The 16,277-nt window shown below is 44.3% G+C and overlaps 1 protein-coding gene across 3 annotated transcripts in view; it reads right to left on the bottom strand.

The window, feature by feature from the left end:
• PRICKLE1 (prickle planar cell polarity protein 1) overlaps nucleotides 1-16,277 on the bottom strand; it is a 65,392-nt gene that overhangs the window by 12,572 nt on the left and 36,543 nt on the right. Inside the window, exon 1 of one of the 3 annotated variants that reach the window (XM_015628127.3) lies at nucleotides 2,534-2,621. The exons of 1 other annotated variant lie outside the window; for it this stretch is intronic. The gene's annotated coding sequence lies outside the window, so the exon portion shown is untranslated. Of the gene's footprint in view, nucleotides 1-2,194; nucleotides 2,286-2,533; nucleotides 2,622-16,277 lie in introns of those variants that run through there. One more of the 3 variants, XM_015628128.3, reaches the window with a different exon arrangement.

Consider the following 16,277-nt stretch of genomic DNA (forward strand, 5'->3'; position numbering starts at 1 on the left):
AGCCACATCACAAATACTGTGTGGTTGCTGAGAACAAGGTTTCTAATCCAGCCTATGTTAACAGCAGGCTATCTGAAGAACTATTTTAGCAATTGCTTGTTTAGGAGTTCTTCTTCCTCTCCCGTTAAAGTGTAATTTGGTTTGCATTTTAAAACTACAGGGTTCTTCCTCCCTGCCCCCCAGCCTCACTCATCCTTCAAAGTGATCTGTTTAAAATGATTACATCCTAAGGAGGATTCAAATGAATATAAACAACAGCTGAAAAAATAAGTGCTTTCCAAGGGATGACTAGAAAGGTGGTCTTTACTCCTGCCATGACACCTACAAAACACAGCAAGGATGTGTTGTTTTGATTTGCCTTCCTTTAAGTCCATGGAACATTTTGAGGTTTCAGCTCTGTTTAAATACTGCCTCTCAAAAAAAGGCTTTATAGCCTACAAGGAGGTTTTTCACTGGCAGGTTGACAACTATGAATAACATAATTGAGTTACACAGCTAAATTTGATTTGAAAAGAAAAGCAATTACTTTGTTTTTTTCCACCGATGAATTAAAACAGTCATATGATAAATTCCTTAGAGGCAAAGACAAACTACACTCCTAATTACAAAACTATGGGTGCACAGAATACTGGGATATCAAACTTAGAACAAAGTTGTTGCTGAAGCCCACATGAAGGTTATCCCCATGCTAGGATTTCCAGCTCATTGATTATGTTCCCCCTGACCAGATAGAAGAGGTCATGATTTGTAAGCAAAGTTAGACAAACATCTCCTTGCCCACCCCCTGCTGTTTTACTCCGTCCTGCAGGGCAAATTGTTTTAACAACTTTTTTGTTAGAAGGCTTGTTAACAAGGCTATAGGGGATACAAGATGCATATCACATGCATCCATTCACAATGAAGGCTCAACGACTTAAGATTAGCTTGGTCAGCCCATTCACCTGCTTATTTAATCTCTGGTGCAAGATAACTACATTAGAAGAGGAAGGGCGCAATACAACAGCAATAAACCCCCATAAAGTAACTATTATTAATTAAAAGCCTATTTCCAACATGCATTACGCTCATGATCAGGAAGTCCCATTCTCTAGCTACAGTACAAATAACATATTTTCAGTGAGCTCCATAGCTTTCTGTGTGGGAAATCTGGATCCAGTCCTGATAAGGTGCATCAGCACCAGCACACAGCTGCTGACCCCTTTTGAGTAATGAACTACCCAGAGCAGTCAGGAAGGAACAGAGCCAGTCTACTTGTTCATTCAAAAGACCTCTAGATGGACCCTAGAAGAACTAGTATCCTTTTCTGTTAGCCAGTATACAAAGACCAACAGAGGAGCTATCTGCTTTCCTCCTCTAGCATCCTAGCGCAAAGATCACTCTTCCAACTGGAAGTCAGACCATCTTTCTCAGGGTATCTTCTTTTGACCAGCTGTACTGCAAAGGGAGGCTGCCTGCATTTAGCAAAAGGAGGAAGCCCCGTGACAAAGCATCGTCCCATGCCAACACATCTGATTTGGTTGTGTTATCCTTGGCTCTGCACATCGCTGATGGAAACTCAAGCACACAGTGCAATGAGGCAAGACCCAAACCTCCAGCCGAAAAAGAGGTATTCTCACGGATACTCCCCCCACCCCTTTAGGAGGGTGTACAGATTTAGAAAGAAGGAAATCTTGCCTTTTACAGTCTCCCATTGATTTTTTAAATTCTATTTTAAACAGCAGCCAGACTTTACTCCAATGTACACATATACTCAGGTTTCACCCCATCACCTGTTGGCTGTCGAACAACACCCTTCTTTGTTAGGGCTCACAGCCCTCATTTGTGACAAGTTTCCAGAGAAAACACTTGAAGAAAGTGTTCAATAAGTCACAAGACAGGAACTGTAAAAAAACCAGTAAAGTAAAAAAAATTCTGCGCCCAGCCCCGAGCACGCTGACAGCCCCGCGCCCTCATCTCTGAGGAGCCGGGACGGTGCCTTCCTCATCAGGCAGAGATCGATCCCTGAAGGGCGGGTGGGGGGTTTTCCATCCTGACCAAGTTTCAGAGACGTTAAGGTGGCTCAGAGGCAGCCCCAGTCCCCCGGGTCCCCCCGCTCTGGAGCCGGATGCGCAAAGGCACCGGTACCCACCCGTCTACTCTGCCCCTCCGGCGGAGCTGCCGCGAGGGAGAGCGGATACGAGTTACCGCAAATTACCTCTGTGCGGCACCGGAACAGCGGCCAGGCTGCTGGCGGAGCCGGGGAGGCGGCAGGAGAGCCGATGCCGGCTGCAGACCGGACCCGCGTCCCGCCGCCGCAGCCTCACAGCGAACCCGGGGCCGCACAGAGCCGCACACCCGGACCGGCTCCGGCAGCTCCAGGCACGGCGGGGGCTCCTCCAGCCGGGCGCCACCGCTCCCTCTCCCCGTCCCGGCTGCTGGCAGCGCAGCGGGAGCGATACCTGCGCCGCCCCCCGTCCCCTCCCGCGGGGCGGCAAAGCCGGGGCTCCCCAGCGCTCCTCCCCGAACTCGCCCCGCACCGGCGAGCGCCCCTCACCGCTCCTCCGTCAGGCGGCGGGAGGAATCTCTGCCACCGGCGATCTTCGTTCGAAGTGCTGCCCAAGGCGGGGGGAAGGAGTGTGGGAAGGGGGAACGTCTCCTGCCACCGCCCCCGAGGCAGGAAGGGTCGCCGTCCCGGCCGCCTGCCCACCCAGGGGACCGAGCGCCTGTAGAAGCAATAAATTCTGCGCTCGGGACACGACGGACACACGGTTCGGCGACCGTGCTTTTGTTGGTGTTTACGCCCAAAATAGATTTCCCACCCCACCCTGGACGCGCAGCCCCGGGCTGACCCGGCCCGGCCACCGCCGCCCCGCGCAGCCGGACGGGAAGGACTCGGCTCAGGACGGGAAAACATTTGTTCTAGGTCTCTGCACGTGAATGATAAAAATATAATAAAAATAATAAAAATAATAAACCCTATCTGAAGCCGAGGATCTCAGCGAGCAGCCGTCCATCACTGCTTCCCTTGGCACATTCCAAGTGGGAAAGAGGTGTCCCAGCCCCAGCTTAGGCACAGAGAAGTAGCGCCGGGGCATTTTCTAAGAGGCTGCCAGCCCCCGCTTTACCACTTCCCCCACCCCCGCAGGCATAAAAAGCCCCGAGAGGCGGGTGGTTCGGCTTCAAAGGCAGCCGGACGGCTTCCCCCCGGCACCGCCAATGTAACCGTGAACACCGCGGTCAAATTTCCTCTTCCCTCCCGCTCTTTGTCTCCCTGGGGAAGTCATTATCAAAGGGAATTTATTCGCGCCGCATCTCGGGCTCAGAGCGGCAGCACTCCCAGCCCCGACACGGCTGTGAGGGACACGGCCACCCAGCCCCCTCGCACCCCGTCCCTCGCTCCCCGCCGAGGGCCCGCGGCCCAGGGCGGCTTATCTGCCCGGGCCCGGCGACGGGGCGCTTCTCAGACACTTATCGCTTCCCTCAGGAACCGAATTTGCATGGGTTTAAATTCACTTCTGCAGATTTGAATGGCTTCGGCCGCAGGGCGCTGAAGGAAGCCGGCCCTGTCGGGCAGGGCGCGGGCTGAGGCGCTCAGAGCAGCGTCCTTGTCCTCAGCCTGGCACCCCCTCCCCAGGGGCTGCCCTCGGCACGGTCTCACGGCGAGCCGGGAGAAGCCTCCACAACTCCTCCCGTGGGCTGGTTCCCCATGGCTAGGAGCAGGCAGCCAGTCCGGCCCAGGGACCAGGACCAGCGCCGGGCTAGCTGATCCCGGGAGGCACAGCCCATCCTGGGCCAAGGACACTACCACAGCCGGTCCCCAGACCAAGGCAGGAGATGTGCCCAGAGACACGACCATTACACCTGGAACCGCGGCGGAATGCAGAAGGGCCCGCGCAGCTACACGGAATCAAAGCTGCAGTCTGTGGCTCCTGCGGCAGGAGAAAACCTGCTAAACTCCAGCAAACTAACCAGCTCTCATCCTTCCACACCCCATCTCACTTCCACAAGCAGTTTCTCTGGTTGTACTGCCTCCATTCTTAAACAGCTTGGTCGTTTTGAGGTCAAAATTGGCGTATCACTTGGATAAACCGGAGATTTTGTCAGAGCTTTTGTGAGTGCTGGCTTTTTCAGACCCAGACTGTTCCTATGCTGGTTGTTGGACTGAGCAGACCCCATCTGGCGGCCAGCTGAACATCTGCCAGCTCCATTCATCATTAATCAAAAATGGAAATGTCAGGAATAATGTTTATTCTCCCCCACTACATGATTGAATAAATACCAACAATTTGCATATATTGTCTACTCCTTTTCCAGAAGTGCCTGACATTTTCTCAGCAGCTTCCCCACACTGAGGGCTCAACGCCTCTGCACAGCAAATTGCAAAAATGAGACTCTCCTTTGGGAACTTCTGCAGCACAACCAGCTCATAGGCTGCAGATAAGTTTGCAAAGTTTTGTGACTAAAAGTCTATTGAAGCCAAAGAAGATATGTTCACTTTGCTGGAAAATCAAGATGTCCCCCATTTTGCTAATGCTTTCCTTGACACTGAAGTGTCAGAGGGTGTACGGAGATGGCTGGATACATGGCTTTTATTTTTTTCCTGGCCTTTTGTGACTTGAGCACAGAAACTACTATATTGTTCTGGACAATACACTTATACATTATCAGGCCAAAGCCAACTATTGTGATCTAGTCTGAACTAATGTGGTCATAAGATCTTCCTATATTTCCTGTCTATATAAACAAAACATTTTATCTTGATTTAAAAGTACCAGTAATGAAAAACCCACTACAACTTCTGTTAAATTCATCTACAGCCCTTGTTAAATTATTTCAGGTAGTCAGTTATCTTAACATTATTTTTTTTCTTTTTTTTTCATTTCAGATTGCTGTGTTTAAGAGCTCAAACACTCGATTCTAGGTACCCTTGAATGTTAGGCTAAAGAAACAGCTATCATAACTCCCCTTAGGCATTTGTAAATTGTGAAAGTCATTCCTGAACTACCTCCTTTGATTTCAGCTGCTTCCACAAGAACAAAATGGTATGATTTCTTCTTTATTTTCACACAGCAAATATGACAGCATACATACTCATTATGTGAAGCACAAACTATGCCACAGAAGTTGCCTTAAAAAAAAAACAAACAAAAAAAACCCGCTAAAAAGGCACAAAGTGACTCGCCCTTTACAGAATGAACATCATCCTTGACTGTGTCTGGGTAGAGTGAATCCTTCAAATAACCAAATGCTTCAAGGGACCTGTAATGGATATGGAACCTTTTGCCCTAAGGTAGTAGCACAAATTCAGTCTAGGTTACAACTTTCTTGTACTACTGACCAGGCCAAGGATATTCTCTGCCCGGTAAGAAATTTGCTGAGTTGTCAGTGTGGTTTCCCCATTCCAAATTAGCCAGATCAGGGAACATCCCCTGAGATAACACTGGTAATTGCTACCTTTGTTGGCAGTCACAGAAGAGAGACCAAGCAGCAGAAAACAAATTAACCTCTTGTGCTTCAGAAGCAGCTTGTCTAGGTAGGACAGTGGCACAACACCCACTTCTCAAGTTCTGTGGATAAACAGAGGAGTTCACCATCTACATCATCACCCTTTAATGATCAACACCTCCATCCTAAGACATTTAATTAAGTATCATCTCATATGTTAATTTAAAATAAAAAGTCACAATTCATCTATGAAAGGTGAAAGCATGCAGAAAGGTGAACAGAAACTAGAACAAAAACAACAACAAAAAAATTCAGTAATGATTCTTTCAGAGAAATCAATGTAAAAACTCCCCCAAATAACCCAGGCTTTGTATTTTTAAATAAAGCAGGAAAGGTTTTCCATGTATCTGACAGCACAGGAAGAGTCCATGGAGCAGGAGTCAGAACTGCTCCCCAAGCAGTGGTTATGCACAAGTCAAAGCAATGTCTGATGAAGACAGGTATGCCCTTCAGGAATTTTAGGGATGATGACTCGACCATGTATGGTCCTGCCTGAAGGCTACAGCATAGGGAACTCTAGGATGCATTTACAGCACCAAGGTCTCTTCCACCCCCTGTGGCCCTAGGCCTATGCCCCAAGGGAACCAAAAGACCAGAATAAGGAAAGCAATTTCATCATGATCTGAAATGATCTACTGGAATACCCAACCCACAGAAGAATACCGATCTAATTCACTAGACCTGCCAGTGTTGGCACAAGGAAAAACCATGCCTGATTGCTGTGAGGCTGGAAAAACTAGCTGTTTGCACACACTTGCTTAGCTGGTGTATAAAAAAGGCCTGACTTCCAAGAGCACTTTAAGCATGTTTGCCTTTGTGTATTCAGAAACCCCCAATGGACATCCACCTGCACCTCTAGACACTGAAATGCCTTGCCAAACCCAGCCCTAGGTTTCCTCTCACAGGTTATGAGTGTGGAAGTATGCCTTCATAGATGGGAACAGTTTGCACAATTTTATCACTATTGACAGTCACCAGGAGACACCCAACACATGGGATGTCCTTGAAGTGAAGCACAAACCTGGAAGGACCCCAGTGAGCCACCAGGCAAAGGCCACCCCACACTTACAGGCACAGGTGAAACTTCTCCCTGTTCAACCCTGCTTCCTCCTGCCCCCCCAAGTCGGGGAGTTTGGCACCAACAGTGGATCACCATGTGCTGCTGGGAGCAGAGGCAAAACAGGGGTGTTACCAATGTATTGAGGCCTCTGAGCTGTGCCACTCACTGGCGTCTTCCTTATTTTCTTTTTTGAGGTTGCAGAGAAAGGGCGTGGAGGCAGCATCTCACGACTTCTCAAGGCTCCGAAGTCTGACTCTTTGCCAATCTTTAAATAATGTTTTAAAATAACATTTAGATAACATTTAAAATCCAGAGAAAAGCACCTCTGTGGGAGACATACATGTAAAACACAAGAGATGACATGCAGTAAAGAGATACAGGGATTAAATGGAACCGTGTGTATGAAATGCAACAAGTTAAAAATACAAGGATAAGATGACTTTTGGCCAGCAAGGCTTTGTGATTCCCAGTCATCCTAACAGCCTGTCTTCTCTCTGCCTGCCTCAGTCAATACACCCAATAGCAATACTGACATCAGGTAACAGATCAGGAAATAATCAAGAAGCACTAAACTTATAATAAAAATAATAATAGCTCATTTTTATTTTCACCTGTCAATGGTACATAGATCTGCTGAGGCATCAAGCAATCAGGCATCAAGGCGGGAAACAATGACTACTGCTTGCTTTGGAGGGCTACACCAGCTATAAATGGCCTGAGGATTGGCTGGCAGAAGCTGCTGTGTGTTGGGAATGCTTGACTAAGAGGTTTATTTTACTTCCTTTCCTTAATGCTCTCAGAGTTGAAGACCAACACACCTTCTAAAACCATGATCCTACTTTGCTTCAGCAGCAAAGAATTAAAATTTCATTAAAATGCCCTTCCTTGTCAGATCGGGCTAGGACTTGCTCCTGAACCAACAGGTCTGTTGCTGTATCTGGAAACTCTTAACCCCACAGGCTCCTCTGAAGACAGCAATCTTGATTTTATCGTAATTGGCTCGGTGCAGCCCACATTCATACAGGGCACAAGAAAACACCCAGGTGCCCACTGCAACCAGCAGCTGTGGGGTGTGAGTAGGGCTCCCCTAGCACACTAGCACCCTTGGATAGAGACAGTGCCCCGTTCCCAGGCTGCAGGAGGCACAGCAAAGTGCACAGCAACAAGGGGTGCCTGCAGTGCTTTGCCAGTCGCAGGGGCTGGCACAGGTGGAATCGCTGCCTGAGTTTTTAATAACACCCCAGCACAAACACCATTATGCAGTGGGGAAGGTGTCACAGAGCTCGTGATAATGTGCTGTGTGCTTACTGAGGGAATTTCAGTCAAGTACTGTGCCAAATATAGCATTGTGCCTGTGCGGATGGTGAATGTCATCTTCTCTGTGTCAGCTCTGCTCCCAGGCCTTGTCTTCGAAGAACTCCTCACCATTTATCTAAATTGGTTTAGATTAAAAAAAGATAATGGTATGAACTCTGTGGGTCTTCTGCTGTGGTCAACATTCATACATGGAGACAAAGGGACATTTAACCCAAGAGCTGGCACCCATTAATACTATAATAATAATAACAAAAATAATACAGTTCTACACTGCTGTTTTCCAGAATCTATATGTACAGCACACTACAAATACAAGGAAGAGGACAATACTTATATTAACTATTATTTTATTTTACCAAATTAATGCCACAGGTCAACCTCAAGGCAGACAGTGATGCAAGAAGGATGCAAAAATGTCAGGTGCATAATGAGATACATTACACCTTTATTAGCTTTCCTTATTACAGCAGCTGCAAGAGACACTAACTGATTGATGAGCTGCCAAGACTGAAGACCATGAAACTCTACCAAAAGGCATCACCAAAATATGATAAGTATTTCAGTATTTTGCATAGAAAGATCAATGGCTAAATAATTCTCTGAGCCAGGTGAGCCTGGGAACAGTCCTCTCACTTCTTGCTCAGCAAACAAAGGTGGACAGGATTCTACCTCACCAAAGGTTTGCTGTTCTTCTATCTAATCTGCCACTACTGTTACTGTAGTTTGATTTGTGTAAGGTTTCTTTTTCCTCACACTTAAAAAGGCTTGGAGCGGGCTAGGCAGCATCCAAATGACACCCTGACTTGAGAACTAACACTTAGTTTTGCAATGTGTTGCCTTAAAATAGAAATGATACTTGTATTTCTCTTCCTCTTATGCTCTCCGACACTGAAATTTCTTAAAAAGGGAAGAAACAAAGTCACCCACGTAAATGAAGTTCCTTCAATGAGAGTCACAAAGGTTTTACTCCTATGTCTTTCTTAAATGCACTGTGAAACTCCATATGCTGGCATTTTGGTAAAAAAAAAATTAAAAAAAAAATAAAAAAATCTCTTGTTTCCCAATGGAAGCATTGCAATGTACCCCACTACTCCAAAATGGGCAACAAACCATCCCCCATTTACATGCCTGGGCAAATAAAAATCATTGTTAAGGGGCTTTTACCCTTAGTACAAACTTTACCTCATAACATCAATGTAACTCTGTATGACAAAATAAGGTGTGGGGTAAAGATGGATGGTTTTTCCTGGGGCTGGGGGGCAATGGGACAACTGAGCACATTTTTTGGGAAACCCAAAGAGGCGTTCTGCTTAACAGAGTGAAGAATGCTGATCTAGAGGTTACAAACTTTTCTTTCCCCCCCTCTCCTTTTTTTTTTTTTTTTTTTTCCTCTCCTGTAAGCATGATTAGTTTTTCCTCTGCTGGTTTAGCTCCCAGAACTGGTTTAATGCAGGATGAGTTGAGCCTGGTTGTCAGTGTTAGGAATGGAACAGGAGGAACACTGAGAGGGATGGTCCCGCTCCTGGTCAGCAGCTAGCTATCATAACTACACTGACACATCCAAGCCACATCAAAAGGTGGTCAGGAAGACAGCTTCAAGAGCACTTTTCCCAGGTGCATGCCAAATACTCTTGTGATTATGGATACTCAGGTATAAACTGAGCAGAAAGATTAGGCAAGAAGTTCTAGTTCAATAAAAACCTCAGACCTAGCAGAGTCACCACCCACAGGCATCTGAAAGGATAAGAAATTGGCTGGACAATGGCACACAAAGAGCTGCAATGGCTTGATACACCCCATCTCTGGGAGTGCTGAAGGCCAGGCTGGATGGGGCTTTCAGCAGCCTGGTCTAGTGGGAGGTGTTCCTGCCCATGGCAGGGGGGTTGGAACTAGATGAGCTTTAAGGTTCCTTCCAACTCAAACCATTCTGTGGTTCTATGATGATACTATGAAATAGTATTCCCTTCTCCACAGATGCTTAGGGTTGGGTGGTTGGAAATATAGAAGTGCTTCCTTCCCTCTCTTCATCTCCACTGCACTGGAATTTTAAGGCCAAGTGGGCAGGCAGTGTCTGTTCAAGATGCAATGTATCTATTTGTTCAGTAGGATAATATTGAAGATCGTAGTTAAACAAATATTCAAATAGAAATCCAGTTAATTATGTTTCTTAGCTAGCAGTCATTATCCTGTCCACACCAACTGGCAAGATAATTAATTGTAGCTACAACAGGGAAAATCAGTCTAAATCCCCTAAATAGCAAGCTTCATCTCATCAACATGACACTACTACAGAAAATTCTGGAGCCTCCAACACATATGTACACAACTGCAGCACAACCTGTGTTTACAGAAATATTTGTAGACTCTTAACATATAAGGATATTTTGGGATCAAAGTATTTTTTATTATTTGTGGTACTGAAAATCCTTATCTAAGAAGCAAACAGTACAAAGGAAATTGTTTTAAGACACTCAATTGGTACCCTTGACATGAGTGACCTTTGTGCAGCATCCATTGATCCCTAAGCCCTCACAGCACTGTCAGCTGCTGAAATAGCAACAGCTTGACAATACCTGACACCTGATACTCAGATACTGTCTGAGTACAAGGGGTGAGCTTAAGCTACACCCACCTGGGCTTGCCAGCACATCCTGGCTTTTTTTAGCAGCTAGCCCAGGAGGATGAATTCCTTCAGGTACATAGATAGCCTTGCAATAGTAACGCCTAGCTTTGAAAAAAGTACCAGAATTTAATGGAAGTGAATAAGTGCTAATGCAATCTATGGCCATATGCAATGCATGCTTCTAGAATTGGCAATTTTCACCCCCATTTTTTAAAATTTATTTATATTCAGCCACTATGAAGTGAACCATTTTACCATTGCTACCAGTTCCAATAACAGAGGCTGAGCTAATCTACTCAAGTGTCAGGCCACTTGTACAAAGATAGTTCAAGATCAATTTCTGAAATTCTGCAGTTTCTGAAAAAAGTTCAACCACTTTCAGCAGGAGACAGGAGAAAAGCATCCAATCCTCCACTACATAATATTTTATTGTTTTTAAAATACGTTTTGAAAGCATATACTTGAGGTAGCAATACAAACTCAAATTTCAACAAACCAGGTTTTTGTTAAGTAAAACCTGTGAATATCAGAGCTGCTTCTCATATCTGCTACTTCAGATATGTATGACAGGTGATTTGTCAAGACATGGTGTTTTTACAGGTCTGAAAAATGGCACTCATCACATGTAAGAGTCTATTTAAAAAGTCCTGAGAATATTAATGTATGTTTAGTATTATTTTATGTTTTCAATAATTTAGTCCCTTTATACTTGCATATTTTCTCAAGCTGCTTTCTTGTCTACAAAAATTATTGCTAGGACAAGATCAACTCTCAGACAATCAGTAAGCAGAGGAAAAATGAGAATCAATGTTTCACAATGGCCATATACACATGACTCTCCATCTTAATGTAATCTTTGGATTTTTCTGTTACACACACAACCCTCCCTCCTCAGTCAACAGCTACTTTCTCTGCAGCAGTACCCCTTCATAATGCTTCTCTGATATGCAGAACTAGTGAGTCAGTGATAATTCAGTGATAATAATATTGTTTTTGTAACAGCAATTGACAGCTGGCCTGGACTGCACTTCCACCCGATAACAAGAACCCGAGTCTTCTGAAGGTACACTGAATCTTCCACTACGTTTTAAAGCAAGAACCGCTTTTTCCAACAAAGAGGAGGGTGGGGATTTGGGCAAGAATCACTTTTTAGGTTTGGATGATTTGCCTTCATCAGCAGATATCTCACACACACCTTCAGACTGCTGCGTAAGCTCCATGCACAGAAAGAGGAACTTAACAGATGTGCCTAATGGGCACATCAAAGAACAGAGAACAAGAAAAAAGAGAAAAGGTTTGAAAAGACCATCTAGCTAAATTGGCTACAGCTTCCATGTTAAGAAATGGATGAATCAAGAATGGAGAACGCTGACAACCAACATGGTGCCCCATTATACAGTTGGATTTAAAATGTCCTTCTTCAATCAATTCTTGGTGTACCGGTCAGATTAAAAAAAAACACCTAAAATTTTTCAAGACTTAGTTGCTATGCAAAGGTCCAGAGAGGGCCTGCTTAGCAGGAGTGAAACCCATTCTTATGGAACTTTATGTAGCTAGTTCACACATCATTAGGCAACAGAAAATAAGGAATGCCCACATAAACCCAGACTGGCAGAGCCTCAAGTGTTGATCAGCTTCCTCCTGTAAATTGGATTAAGGCTGGATTTACTTCTTCCCTGCACATCACACAGGTTCTTGGAGAAGTCTGCACAGTCAAAACCAGTGTGTAGAGCAGGGTGAGAAGCATGCACTCAGCACTTCTTAGCAAACCCAACTAGATGATGACTTATTAAAATTTCAGGTAGATCAACTTCTGCTTGATACCATTAGACTATGTCACAATGTGACTGATTGATCCTTCAAGACATGTATGATACAACACACCTATGAAGGGAATGTCAGACTTCCTGAATGATGAAAATGAACAACGCTGGAGAAATGGAAGAGGGCAGTTAGTACTCTACAGATTAGATGCCAAAATAAGACTTTTGTACCTAATTGTCACTGCAATGGACAAGTTGTCTCTTGATTTCTCTAATCCACAGAAGCTAGTGGAGCTAATGGAAAAAGGTCAAGAACCTGAAGCAATATGCTGATCCTGCCAGCAGTGGCTTTACAGTAGAGACCCGTTACCACGCTGAAAATGACTGAGGTAAGTTTACAAGATGCAATTATCTGTAGCTTTTTGCCATTAAGTCTTGTTACTCTCTCAATGAGAATTTAAGAGCATACATATTTCAAGTCCTGTGTGAAGTTAATAACTTCACAAGAGAGAAACAGTGGAACAAGTCATTCACATTTTGTATTATCAACAAATAAATGCTGGAGAGCAAGTTTTTTGAGCCAGCTATTACCTCTAATTACATGTATCTCTATGAATAAATGAAAACTAGTTTGCATTTTTTCCCTGATCATTAGTCTCATTTACACAAGTGTTAGGAGGCCAGTTTTTTATCCATTAGCACGAATTAAGTGATACCCTGCTGAGTGCAGGACTGTTCAGACATGCTGACTGTGGAGCAGCTGCTCTCCTCCTTTGGTATTGAATGTTGATTAGCATCACAGCACATGACACACTGCAGGGCGTACCGTGTGTCACACTACAGCATACAGCATTTAATGAGAACCCAAAGCAAACCCCACAGTTTAGAAAGCCAGTCTCCGCTCTGAACACCAAGGCAATAATTAAGCACATGGGCTGTCCTGGGAATGACTGAATCCCTTGAACAGTGGGCTTTCATTCTGGGACAATGCTGACTACCTGAAGCAGAGCTGTACATTTTCTTAGTTACCCTAAGCAGCAGAAATTGTACCCACTGCCAAATAGTAATATCTTGTCACATTTTCCAGGAAGATACTTATGTATTATCCTTACAGTGCTAATCAATGAGAAAGAATGAAGTTTCTGTATCATCAGACCTGTACAGAACATTTAAAGAAAGGCATAACAGCTATGAGAACAGAGTTCCCTATATAAACCAAACTTGTCAAATATAGATCAAGGTAAGTACTGACTTCCTGTGACTCCTAATACATCACAGAATTCTTTATCAGCTTTCCTCATCTGAAAGATGGGCTGATACCACCCTTTCCTCGCACAGATTCATTACTTATTTGAAAGCTGCTTTGACAATACTGTAAAATAGTGCATCACTGTATAATCAACATTTTGCTACTTTGATGTAGTTAAATGAAAGCAAAGAAAAGCTTTTCACAACAATAGAGAAATTAATGTCACATTGTTCAAACTCTGGTTATGTTACTAGAAAACATGTCTCACCATAAGGAGTAACAATATAAGAATGTTGAAAGCGCTGCTGCCTTCACTCACCTGCAAAGGAGCGTACATGAAATACTGGCAACAATTAGCTTGTTTTGTTCTAAATGACTGGAACTTTGCCCTTTGATTAGTAAAGGTTTCATCATACACATCTTTTATCTAGAAGACCAGTGCAGCAATAGAATCCACTTTTCCAACTAAATAACATATTTTGATCTGCATGGAGCTCAGTCACTTACGCACCCTGAGGAGAAACCTTCTGGGAGGAGCACACCAAGTTCAGTCCCTGAAGTTTATCTAATTGCTGTCATAGGTGTGTGTCTGCTTCAAAGAGCAGAGATAAAACCCTTGTGTGAGAGGTGTTAGAAGAAATCAGACATCATTAAACAGAATTATGAAGAAATATAAAATAATCCACTGTGCTGTTCACAATGCAGCAAGTTTGTAGGAGAATATCACAGCATAAATAACAAGGGGTTAAAAAAAATTTACATCTGCAGCTCAGTCCATGGAAACAGCTAAGAAGGGATAGATTGCTTCTCTATTTCAAAAGATAAAGGAGAGAAAAAAAATCACAGGATGACCCCAAATAGCATGTTCTCTTCTTTTTTCCTCCCACAACTCAAGGGCACAAAGACATTTTTCAGATTTGGCAGAGAGAAGGCACTTCAGAGGCTGGGCTTTATATTAAAGGGGGTGTTATCTTACAAACTGAGAACAGACTTAGGTTATGCCAGAGATCTTTATAAACTATTTCCTATTTTTGATGTCACCTGTCTGCCTCCCAATAAACTCAACGAGGCTCGCTGCTAGAACACTTCAGTAAATAGTTAGAGATGATGCTACCTCTGCAACACTACTGCAAGGGAGCCCTGCCAAACTTCTTTTCTGGACAGACCACTGATCACAGTTCAGTCTCAGGAAGGGTATCCATCATAGCATTTTTTCAACCCAGCTCCTCTTTTTACACCTTAAATTAACTTCTCATGTACTTCATATGCAGAATAAACTAGCTGCACCTGTATCTTGTAGGTGCAGAGTGATGTGCTGGGGACTCCTGGCACACTGTCTCCCTGGAGACAGGCAGCCACCAAAAAGGAAGCCCCCAGGGGCAGACTGGGTGAGCAGCTCAGGCTGTGCACCTCTGCTGAAGCCTTCAGCCCCCAGCCCAGGAGGCACTGGAGAACACTCATGTCAGAGCACGGTCTGGGAGGACCAGTGAGACAAAGGCCATGAGCTTTTGGTGCACGGTGTCAAATACCCCCAGCACCCCAAATATCAGCACTTAGAGTACCCTGGCCCTCCTTTAAAGGAAAGGACACTCCAACCATCTCTGCACTAGAAACTTAAACAGGAACAGGGCCTAAATGTGAGCCCCAGCCTGCAGCCACTTGCACCCTTCCACTGGTGTTACACTTCACAGGTTAGTTTTGAGTAACTAGCACTACTGGGCACAGTGAAAGGCCATGGGCTGTTCCTACCATGTGGGCCAGGAAAGGCTTGGGCTTGGGTTTCTCCACCCTCCCTCCACAGTCCTCCAGTGACACCCCAGAGAGTCTTTGAGCCCATGCTTCCATGTAGCACCCCAACACATGCCACAACACCCCCTCAGCTCCCCGATGAGTATTTCAGACATGCTGAACATGAAAAAAGACAATCCACTACAGAGCAATGTCTGTGGAAAGGGCACATGTGTGGTGCAGGGAAACGATGGGCAAGGGCAATGGATTTGGAGAGTCTAGCATCTGGTCTCAGGGTCAGAGGACCAGTCACTGCTAAATGAAACACTGCCCTGATAGGTAATAGTGCTGGCTTTTGAGAAGTCTTCCACTGACTTTAATAAACATGGATAAAATGTGGAATAGCAGTGTAACCGCTGCCTTCCCACAATTTTTAGGCTTACATAAGTTTCCTTAGAATAACAGAATAATTTAGATTGGAAAACACCTTTAAAATCATCAAGTCCAACCGTCAATGTAGCACTGCCAAGTCCACCACTAAACCATGTCCCCCAAGTGCTGCATCTACATGTCTTTTAAACACATCCCTATAAAAATAAGTTTTGGAACTATGATTTACTCCACAGCCTGACTGCTGGAAGCAATTATAAATTTCAATGCAAAACATCTACGTTATAAAATACTTTCAGAAACTCTTCCATCCTTTGGAAACGTTTTTCTTGAATCCAATTTTTAATAAAATAGCTTTTAGTTATATACATTTGAGAAGAAATGCAGAGAAACCATTGTTACTAGACTGAAAACAAAATCAGAGAAATGTGAAACTCATTTTTTGAGTTTGGATGATTTTTTAATGTATATTACATTTACAAAAGAACCCTAGAGTTAATGCAAAAAAGCAAAGGGACTTTCAATGTCATTCACACAGATATTAACTTCAGAAGATACTGCTGTTTTCAATCAAGTTTAACACTGTTAATTTTTTTCTCATTATCAGCAAAACAAAAAAAAGTACATGCTGAGGATAAGGAAACAGCTTTGTTTATCTTCAAA

Source organism: Parus major, chromosome 1A (genome assembly GCF_001522545.3).
Source record: "Parus major isolate Abel chromosome 1A, Parus_major1.1, whole genome shotgun sequence".
Lineage (NCBI taxonomy): Eukaryota > Metazoa > Chordata > Aves > Passeriformes > Paridae > Parus > Parus major.